The following is a 12,093-nucleotide window of genomic DNA, read 5'->3' as shown; positions in this document are numbered from 1 at the left end:
GATCTGGGCTCGCATAATAGCTCTTGGCATGACGTGTCACCAGTTTCCTGTTTTCTGGTGAGCGCGCGAAGGGACCTGGTTTTGCCTTCTGTACAGCTGTCGTTATAGACGACTAATATCTCTGGCTTTGATTTTATTTGATACATGTGAAAATATCATCGTAAAGTATGTTTTTTCAATATAGTTTCATTAGATTATTGACATTTTTTCGGGACGTCAGGCGTGTTGCGTTGTGTGCCTTTGTTCAGGAAGGAGAGCTTAGCGCCACTTTGCTAGCTTTCCGTGCTAATTGACTGGAGAAGAGGACATTCTAAATCCAAACAACGATTGTTCCCGACATAGGACCCCTTGTATAACATTCTGATGAAAGATCATCAAAAGTAGGACCCATTTTATGATGTTATTTCATATATCTGTCGTACACGTGAACTAGTCATTTGCGCCCAGCTTTTGGGTACTCTCTCGCCATAACGTATATCGTAATTAAGTTATTTTTAGAATTCTAACACGGCGATTGCATTAAGAACTAGTGTATCTATCATTTCCTATACAACATGTATTTTTTAGTTATGTTTATGAATAGTTATTTGGTCAGAATATGTGAGTCAGAAAAAGTGTCAGAAAAATATCCGGACGTTGTGGGAAAAAGATGCTACTTTAGCACAATGTATAACCACTGATTTCAGCTCTAAATATGCAAATTTTCGAACAAAACATAAGTGTATTGCTTTGGACGTGTGTGTGTCACTGCTACGTCACTTCCTGTTGAATTTGCAGACGTGTTGCTGTGCGTTTTGCTGCCAACTTTACTTTGCTAGCTGACAACTTTACGTTTCTTTTTTTTTTACCGTTTATATTTTTAGTTTTTCCATCGCAACTTTTTTTTCCCTCATTCAACTTTTTCACTCCGGACGCTTTATCTGGACATGGTTCGTCAGCACCTTCAACAGCCGAAGCTAAGTAGTAACATTAACATGATGTCTTCTAATTGAAGTCGCTGTACTCATAATATACAGGAGAACGATTGCCTTACGGCGAGGATAGCTGTGCTCCAAGCCCAGCTTCAGACGCAATCGTTAGGCAAGGGTAATTTCAGTGTAGGAAAGGAAGAAACAGCATCTGTGCCACCAGTAAGTACAGATAGTAACGTTAGTATAAACCCCCCCGCACAGTCCCTGCAGCCGGACAACTTTCTCATGGCTTCTGGAGGGAAATGCTGTAGGAATGCTCAACTGGTGTCGCTCATTCAGCCGACAGAAACTTTCAACCGGTTTTCCCCATTATGTAGCGAGTCGGAGTCTGAGGCTGAGTCTTCTCTTGTCTCTACTCCTCCCGCTACGGGGTCTGAGACGCTGAAGGCTCCAACCATTAGCTCTGACAAATTGAAAACCCTGGTAATTCGCGACTCCATTACCCGCAGTATTAGACTTAAAACGAATCACCCAGCGATCATACACTGTTTACCAGGGGGCAGGGCTACCGACGTTAAGGCAAATCTAAAGATGGTGCTGGCTAAAGCTAAATCTGGCGAGTGTAGAGAGTATAGAGATATTGTTATCCACGTCGGCACCAACGATGTTAGGATGAAACAGTCAGAGGTCACCAAGTGCAACATCGGTGTGTAAATCAGCTAGAAAGATGTGTCGGCATCGAGTAATTGTCTCTGGCCCCCTCCCAGTTAGGGGGAGTGACGAGCTCTACAGCAGAGTCTCAGCACTCAATCGCTGGTTGAAAACTGTTTTCTGCCCCTCTCAAAAGATAGAATTTGTAGGTAATTGGCCCTCTTTCTGGGACTCACCCACAAACAGGACCAAGCCTGACCTGCTGAAGAGTGATGGACTCCATCCTAGCTGGAGGGGTGCTCTCATCTTATCTACCAACATAGATAGGGCTCTAACTCCTCTAGCCCCACAATGAAATAGGGTGCAGGCCAGGCAGTAGGCTGTTAGCCAACCTGCCAGCTTAGTGGAGTCTGCCAATAGCACAGTCAGTGTAGTCAGCTCAGCCATACCCATTGAGACTGTGTCTGTGCCTCGACCTAGGTTGGGCAAAACTAAACATGGCGGTGTTCGCCTTAGCAATCTTATTAGGATAAAGACCTCCTTCATTCCTGCCATTATTGAAAGAGATCATGATACCTCACATCTCAAAATAGGGTTACTTAATGTTAGATCCCTCACTTCAAAGGCAGTCATAGTCAATGAACTAATCACTGATAATAATCTTGATGTGATTGGCCTGACTGAAACATGGCTTAAGCCTGATGAATTTACTGTGTTAAATGAGGCCTCACCTCCTGGTTACACTAGTCACCATATCCCCCGTGCATCCCGCAAAGGCGGAGGTGTTGCTAACATTTACGATAGCAAATTTCAATTTACAAAAAACAAAATGACGTTTTCGTCTTTTGAGCTTCTAGTCATGAAATCTATGCAGCCTACTCAATCACTTTTTATAGCTACTGTTTACAGGCCTCCTGGGCCATATACAGCGTTCCTCTCTGAGTTCCCTGAATTCCTATCAGACCTTGTAGTCATAGCAGATCATATTCTAATTTTTGGTGATTTTAATATTCATATGGAGAAGTCCACAGACCCACTCCAAAAGTATTTCGGAGCCATCATCGACTCAGTGGGTTTTGTCCAACATGTCTCTGGACCTACTCACTGCCACAGTCATACTCTGGACCTAGTTTTGTCCCATGGAATAAATGTTGTAGATCTTAATGTTTTTCCACATAATCCTGGACTATCGGACCACCATTTTATTACGTTTGCAATCGCAACAAATAATCTGCTCAGACCCCAACCAAGGAGCATCAAAAGTTGTGCTATAAATTCTCAGACAACATATAAAGATTCCTTGATGCCCTTCCAGACTCCTTCTGCCTACCCAAGGACGTCAGAGGACAAAAATCAGTTAACCACTTAACTGAGGAACTCAATTTAACCTTGCGCAATACCCTAGATGCAGTTGCACCCCTAAAAACGAAAAACATTTGTCATAAGAAACTAGCTCCCTGGTATACAGAAAATACCCAAGCTTTGAAGCAAGCTTCCAGGAAATTGGAACGGAAATGGCGCCACACCAAACTGGAAGTCTTCCGACTAGCTTGGAAAGACAGTACCGTGCAGTACCGAAGAGCCCTCACTGCTGCTCGATCATCCTACTTTTCCAACTTAATCGAGGAAAATAAGAACAATCCAAAATTTCTTTTTGATAATGTTGCAAAGCTAACTAAAAAGCAGCATTCCCCAAGAGAGGATGGCTTTCACTTCAGCAGTAATAAATTCATGAACTTCTTTGAGGAAAAGATCATGATCTTGATCTGGTCTGGTCATGATCTTTTCCTCAAGAAGTTCATGAATTTATTACTGCTGAAGTGAAAGAAAGCAAATTACGGACTCCTCTTTGAATCTGCGTATTCCTCCAGGGCTTAGCTGTCCTGGATCTGCACAGCTCTGCCAGGGCCTGGGATCGGGAGAGACACTTAAGTGTTTTAGTACTATATCTCCTGACACAATGATGAAAATGATCATGGCCTCTAAACCTTCAAGCTGCATACTGGATCCTATTCCTACTAAACTGCTGAAAGAGCTGCTTCCTGTGCTTGGCCCTCCTATGTTGAACATAATAAACAGCTCTCTATCCACCGGATGTGTACCAAACTCACTAAAAGTGGCAGTGATAAAGCCTCTCTTGAAAAAGCCAAACCTTGACCCGGAAAATATAAAAAACTATCTGCCTATATCGAATCTTCCATTCCTCTCAAAAATTTTAGAAAAAGCTGTTGCGCAGCCTTTCTGAAGACAAACAATGTATACGAAATGCTTCAGTCTGGTTTTAGACCCTATCATAGCAATGAGACTGCACTTGTGAAGGTGGTAAATGACCTTTTAATGGCGTCAGACCGAGGCTCTGCATCTGTCCTCGTGCTACTAGACCTTAGTGCTGCCTTTGACACCATCGATCACCACATTCTTTTGGAGAGACTGGAAACCCAAATTGGTCTACACGGACCAGTTCTGGCCTGGTTTAGATCTTACCTGTCGGAAAGATATCAGTTTGTCTCTGTGAATGGTTTGTCCTCTGACAAATCAACTGTGCATTTCGGTGTTCCTCAAGGTTCCGTTTTAGGACCACTATTGTTTTCACTATATATTTTACCTCTTGGGGATGTTATTCGAAAACATAATGTTAACTTTCACTGCTATGCGGATGACACACAGCTGTACATTTCAATGAAACATGGTGAAGCCCCAAAATTGCCCTCGCTAGAAGCCTGTGTTTCAGACATAAGGAAGTGGATGGCTGAAAACTTTCTACTTTTAAACTCGGACAAAACAGAGATGCTTGTTCTAGGTCCCAAGAAACAAAGAGATCTTCTGTTAAATCTGACAATTCATCTTGATGGTTGTAAAGTCGTCTCAAATAAAACTGTGAAGGACCTCGGCGTTACTCTTGACCCTGATCTCTCTTTTGACGAACTGTTTCAAGGACAGCTTTTTTCCATCTACGTAACATTGCAAAAATCAGAAATGTTCTGTCCAAAAATGATGCAGAAAAATGAATCCATGCATTTGTTACTTCTAGGTTAGACTCCTGCAATGCTCTACTTTCCGGCTACCCGGATAAAGCACTAAATAAACTTCAGTTAGTGCTAAATACGGCTGCTAGAATCCTGACTAGAACCAAGAAATTTGATCATATTACTCCAGTGCTAGCTTCCCTACACTGGCTTCCTGTTAAGGCAAGGGCTGATTTCAAGATTTTACTGTTAACCTATAAAGCGTTACATGGGCTTGCTCCTACCTATCTTTCCGAGTTGGTCCTGCCGTACATACCAATACGTACGCTACGGTTCACAAGACGCAGGCCTCCTAATTGTCCCTAGAATTTCTAAGCAAACAGCGGGAGGCAGGGCTTTCTCCTATATATCTCCATTTTTATGGAACAGTCTGCCTACCCATGTGAGAGACGCAGACTCGGTCTCAACCTTTAAGTCTTTACTGAAGACTTATCTCTTCAGTAGGTCATTTGATTGAGTGTAGTCTGGCCCAGGAGTGTGAAGGTGAACGGAAAGGCTCTGGAGCAACGAACCGCCCTTGCTGTCTCTGCCTGGCCGGTTCCCCTCTCTCCACTGGGATTCTCTGCCTCTAACCCTATTACAGGGGCTGAGTCACTGGCTTACTGGTGCTCTTTCATGCCGTCCCTAGGAGGGGTGCGTCACTTGAGTGGGTTGAGTTACTGACGTGATCTTCCTGTCTGGGTTCCTGTCCCCCCCCCCCTTGGTTTGTGCTGTGGTGGAGATCTTTGTTGGCTATACTCGGCCTTGTCTCAGGATTGTAAGTTGGTGGTTGAAGATATCCCTCTAGTGGTGCGGGGGCTGTGTTTTGGCAAAGTGGGTGGGGTTATATCCTTCCTATTTGGCCCTGTCCGGGGGTATCTTCGGATGGGGCCACAGTGTCTCCTGACCGCTCCTGTCTCAGCCTCCAGTATTTATGCTGCAGTAGTTTATGTGTCGGGGGGGCTAGGGTCAGTTGGTTATACCTGGAGTACTTCTCCTGTCTTATCCAGTGTCCTGTGTGAATTTAAGTATGCTCTCTCTAATTCTCTCGTTCTCTCTTTCTTTCTCTCTCTCTGAGAACCTGAGCCTAAGGACCATACGTCAGGACTACCGGGCATGATGACTCCTTGCTGTCCCCAGTCCGCCTGGCCTTGTTGCTATTCCAGTTCCAACTGTTCTGCCTGCGTTTACGGAACCCCTACCTGTCCCAGACCTGCTGTTTTCAACTCTTAATGATCGGCTATGAAAAGCCAACTGAGATTTATTCCTGATTATTATTTGACCATGCTTGTCATTTATGAACATTTTGAAAATCTTGGCTCTCTCTAATTTTCTCCTTCTCTCTTTCTTTCTCTCGGAGGACCTGAGCCCTAGGACCATACGTCGGGACTACCGGGCGTGGTGACTCCTTGCTGTCCCCAGTCCGCCTGGCCTTGCTGCTATTCCAGTTTCAACTGCTCTGCCTGCAGTTATGGAACCGCCACCTGTCCCAGACCTGTTGTTTTTCAACTCTTAATGATCGGCTATGAAAAGCCAACTGAAAATTATTCATGATTATTATTTGACCATGCTTGTCACTTATGAACATTTTTGAACATCTTGGCATAGTTCTGTTATAATCTCCACCCGGCACAGCCAGAAGAGGACTGGCCACCCCTCATAGCCTGGTTCCTCTCTAGATTTCTTCCTAGGTTTTGGCCTTTCTAGGGAGTTTTTCCTAGCCACTGTGCTTCTACACCTGCATTACTAGCTGTTTGGGATTTTAGGCTGGGTTTCTGTACAGCACTTCGAGATATTAGCTGATGTACGAAGGGCTATATAAAATAAACTTGATTGATTGATTGATTGATTGTGTATGTATAACCTGATGTTATAGGACTGTCATCTGATAAAGAATATCAAGGTTAGTAAAAAATTATATATCTTTTACTGGTTTGTTACGATCACTAACTTTTACTGCTGGGAAATGGCTTGTCTTTCTGGCTATTGTGGTAAGCTAATATAACGCTATATTTTGTTTTCACTGTAAAACACTTAATAAATCGGAAATATTGTCTGGAATCACAAGATGTCTGTCTTTCATTTGCTGTACACTATGTATTTTTCAGAAATGTTTTATAATGAGTAATTAGGTATTTGACGTTGGTGTCTGTAATTATTATGGCTGCTTTCGGTGCAATTTCTGATTGTAGCTGCAATGCAAACTATGATTTATACCTGAAATATGCAAATTTTTCGAACAAAACATAGATTTATTGAATAACATGTTATAAGACTGTCATCTGATGAAGTTGTTTGTTGGTTAGTTTGGTTGGTTCTTGGTTAGTTAGGTTGGCTTTGTGCATGCTACCTGTGCTGTGAAAAATGTCTGTGCTTTTTTGTATTTGGTGGTGAGCTAACATAAATATACGTGCTGTTTTCGCTGTAAAATATTTAAAAAATCGGACATGTTGGCTGGATTCACAAGATGTGTACCTGTCATTTGCTGTATTGGACTTGTTAATGTGTGAAAGTAAAATATTAAAAAAATATATATTTTGAATTTTGCGCCCTGCACTTGAAGTGGCTGTTGTCATAAGTGTACCGGCGTCGGGCAGCTGCCATACGAATTAAGGAATCGAAAGTGCCACCCAATTCGCACACCCAATTCTAAAACAGCCTCACGCACCTTTTTGGTTTCAAACGCCCCATGCAGTGACACACACCCCCACCCCTTTTGTTTTGAAACACACACACCTACTGGCCCGGCACACGCACACCCGCGCACGCACACGTCTTTTCTGAAATTATTTTTCTCCGAGACATGCATGATGATAGATCTAAAAGACAGAGCCCCTTCGTTAAAGGTCAGATACCTCTTTAAAACCATTGATTTAATTCAGAATATTTAGTACAGACCTTTTTAAAACATCTTATAGTTATTTAAAACATTTTTACTATTCCTTTATTACAGATAAAGGGGCAGGCTAGCCCTGACCCCCATCCGTCTCCAATTCACCCGCATCAAGACAGGCTCTCTTGCTCGTAGGATATCCCACACAAGCCCCATCTCCGTAAGTTTTCCTGGCACAATGTCGTTCACATCCAGACAGGCTTTGGAAAATACATACGAACTAATATATCTTTTTTTGTAGCGTCTTTACTATATCTGTCATGTTACTGCGTTCTTTTTTAAATGTCCATAAACATGTGTGTAGAGTATACACTTTTGTTTCACTGTAGATGTGTTTAAGATTATCAAGAAACACCTGATGTATCCCACAGCATTAATTAATAAGCTGGGTAGAAAATGAATTTGTTTAAATCATAAGTAAAGGCCTTTCAAAAAGAGGATGTCATGATTGACTGTGACAGCCCCCACCCTGGAGAGCAGCTCTCCTCTGATCCCCTTCAGGGATTGCTAACTCTGGAAATTACTATGTTCTACACAAAGTTAGGTAAAGCCGCTCTTTGCCTCCCCTTACATGGGGAATAAACACCTAACTGCTCTAAACATTGCTGTTTTTGGTGTCTCTAGGTTAATCTCTAGACTGCTGAATGAGGCATGTTACCGCTTACTTACATAACCTTTACAAGGAGTTTGTGAAGCCGTTCAGTCATGGATGTATGTAAAACATATTTAACACTTATTGCTTGTTACAGAAGACTACTGTTGTACATTGAATATCCATTCATCCCTGTTACACCTTTATGTGTTGGCTCTCTATGTCTGTACATAGTGTGAAAAGTGGTTTCCCTAAAGTTATTAACCCCTAAACCTGAATCTGAAATTAACTTTATGATCTTTTCTTACCCCTATTACAATGGGATTCTAATCTACCTCTATTCAAAATCCCCACGGTGTACATGCATCGAACATCCATAGGCTGGAGCCACTTGGAAGCTCGGTGCATGTACAAATAAAGAGACCTAAATAGGAAACTCAACAGTGTGTTTAGGCCGAGAAACATTATTTAGATGGCTGTTTTATTGTTGTTGAAAGCTTGAAATGTACATAATGAGAATGGACCTTGTTTCTAACACACCTGTAGAGATTTACACACACACACGCACACACACACAATCCCCCACCCAGACATTCCTGCTTCATAGACAACAGCCCTAAGGACAATAAAATAGGGGGTGTGGGGCCATTCTCTTTGAAATGTTCAAACACAGATCCCCCCAGTTCAACCAGGTCCCTGCACATCAATCATCATGACAACTTCAAAGGAATAGATGCAATATAGATATAAAATAACACACCCTCTAACACATGACAACATGAACAGGATATCCTGGCCGGATGCCCATATTTGGGCATGTACGCGTCGGACATAGGGTCATAAATCAAAATTTGGACCTGTGCCGTCTACTTTATTCTCTCTCATGACTGTAGTATACTGTACCAATTACTCTAATGTATTTGCTGACATGACTGTAGTATACTTTAGTATTCACTGTTGTGTTTTAGCGGAGATGACTGTAGTATACTACGGTATTTATTGTAGTGTTTCAGCAGATATGACTGTAGTGTACTGGACTATTCACTATATAGTTTTTGCGAACATGACTGCAGGATGCTATAGTATTCACTGTAGTGTTTTGCGTACCTTACTGTATTATTTACTGTGGTTTTGAGGACATGACTGTAGTATACTATGGTATTGACTGTGGTGTTTTTTTTACATTACTATAGCATTGACTGTAGTGTTTACGCGGACGTGAGTGTAGTATACTGTAATATTTACGGTATTGTTTTTGCTGACATGACTGTGGTATACTGTAGTATTCACTGTATTGTTTTTTGAATATGACTGCAATACACTATTGTATTCACTGTAGAGTTTTTGCAAACTTCACACTAGTGTTCACTGTAGTGTTCTTTGTGGACTATATTTAAGAATATGAAATGTCAGAATAATAGTAGAGAGAATGATTTATTTCAGCTTTTATTTCTTTCATCAGTGGGTCAGAAGTTTACATACACTCAATTAGTATTTGGTAGCAATTATTTTAAATTGTTTAACTTGGGTCAAACGTTTCAGGTTGGCTTCCACAAGCTTCCCACAATAAGTTGGGTGAATTTTGGCCCATTCCTCCTGACAGAGCTGGTGTAACTGAGTCAGGTTTGTAGGCCTCCTTGCTCGCACACGCGTTTTCAGTTCTGCCCACAAATGTGCTCTAAGATTGAGGTCAGGGCTTTGGAATGGCCACTCCGTTCTTGACTATGTTGTCCGTAGGGCATTTTGCCACAACTTTGGAAGTATGCTCATTGGTCATTGTCTATTTGGAAGACCCATTTGCGACCAAGCTTTAACTTCCTGACTGATGTCTTGAGACGTTGCTTCAATATTTCCACATTATTTCCCTACCTCATGATGTAATCTATTTTGTGAAGTGCATCTGTCCCTCCTGAAGCAAAGCACCCCCACAACATGATGCTGCCACCCCGTGCTTCACGGTTGGGATGGTGTTCTTTGGCTTGCAAGCCTCCCCCTTTTTCCTCCAAACATAATGATGGTCATTATGGCCAAATAATTATATTTTTATTTCATCAGACCAGAGGACATTTCTCCAAAAAGTACGATCTTTGTCCCCATGTCCAGTTTCAAACCGTAGTCTGGATTTTTTATGGCGGTTTTGGAGCAGTGGCTTCTTCCTTGAGGAGCGGCCTTTCAGGTTATGGCGACATAGGACTTGTTTTACTGTGGATATAGATACTTTTGTGCCTGTTTCCTCCAGCATATTTACAAGGTCCTTTGCTGTTGTTCTGGAGTTGATTTGCACATTTCGCACCAAAGTACATTCATCTCTAGGAGACAGAACGCGTCTCCTTCCTGAGTGGTATAACGGCTGCAATGTTTATACTTCCCATGGTGTTTTATACTATTGTTTGTACAGATGAACATGGTATCTTCAGGAGTTTGGAAATTGCTCCCAAGGATGAACCAGACTTGTGGAGGTCTACAATTTTTTTTTCTGAGGTCTTGGCTGATTTCTTTAGATTTTCCCATGATATCAAGCAAATAAGCACTGAGTTTGAAGGTAGGCCTTGACATACATCCACAGGTACACCTCCAATTGACTCAAATTATGTCAATTAGCCTATCAGAAGCTTCTAAAGCCATTACAATTTCTCCAAGCTGTTTAAAGGCACAGTCAACTTAGTGTATGTAAACTTTTTACCCACTGGAATTGGAATACAGTGAATTATAAGTGAAATAATCTGTCTGTAAACAATTGTTGGAAAAATAACTTGTGTCATGAACAAAGTAGATGTCCTAACCAACTTGCCAAAACTATAGTTTGTTAACAAGAAATGTGTGGAGTGGTTGAAAAACTAGTTTTAATGACTCCAACTTAACTGTATGTAAACTTCCGACTTAAACTGTAGATTTTTAAACCTGTTACTAGCAGGACAATATATATTGGTCATATAGGTCGTGGCCCCCGGAGTGGCGCAAATTGATATTGTCTTGCAGTTCTCCAGCTGTATCCACTGAAAGCGTGCAAGGTTCAAGGCACGAGGGCAGGGGGCACGGGATGGGCCACAGAGCTGGACACGGAAGACGGACCTAGCCCATGGGGAAGGAAGGGGGAGGGGGGGTGGACCCCCACCCCGCCACACTGGGTAGCACAGAGCAACACTAATAATGGCGCTGACTAGGGAAACGTTCCCGCTTTTCTTAGTGCCAATCTGCACGTTCAAACTAAACATGATGTCATGGCTTTAGAAGCTTCTGATAGGCTAGTTGACATCATTTGAGTAAATTGGAGGTGTACCTGTGGATGTATTTCAAGGCCTACCTTCAAACTCAGTGCCTCTTTGCTTGAAATCATGGGAAATTCAAAAAGAAATCAGCCAAGACCTCAGAAAAATAATTGTAGACCTCCACAAGTCTGGTTCATCCTTGGGAGCAATTTCCAAACGCCTGAAGGTACCACGTCCATCTATACAAACAATAGTACACAAGTACTGGGACCACGCAGCCGTCATACCGCTCAAGAATGAGATGCGTTAACAATGTCTTATCATGGCAATCGACTATTTTGGGGATCACCTAAGAACTACTGTGTTACCTTTTAACCTTAATTATTTGGAATGCATCAGTAGTTGCACAGTGTAGAAGGAAAACATCCCATGCTTGAAATTCTACATATATTAGAGACTAATACCTTACTCACTTAAACCAATCTGCATGACACACACATTTTGAAAAAAAGTCTTATTACAGAAAAATCTAAAGATTCATACTGTACATTTAACATGCAACTTTGCATTACCAGAATTGTACATTTAAGAACAATGTTTGTGCAGGTAACACATCCAACAAGAGCAATGCTGTTAGCCAAGCAACTGTAGGTGAATTAAATATACTGTACATTAGTTGTAGAAAGAATGACCAACAGAATTGACTTTCATGACATATTTACCTTGTTTCTCCCAATTACAGCATGAAGACCCTTCCTTCTCGAGACTTCCATTATGAGTCTATGACTCGTCATAGAGAGAAAACTCTTCACTTCCCTCCAAAGTAGTCTAT

Source organism: Salvelinus fontinalis, chromosome 11, assembly GCF_029448725.1.
Source record: "Salvelinus fontinalis isolate EN_2023a chromosome 11, ASM2944872v1, whole genome shotgun sequence".
Classification (NCBI taxonomy): Eukaryota; Metazoa; Chordata; class Actinopteri; order Salmoniformes; family Salmonidae; genus Salvelinus; species Salvelinus fontinalis.
This window is presented reverse-complemented; position numbering follows the sequence as displayed.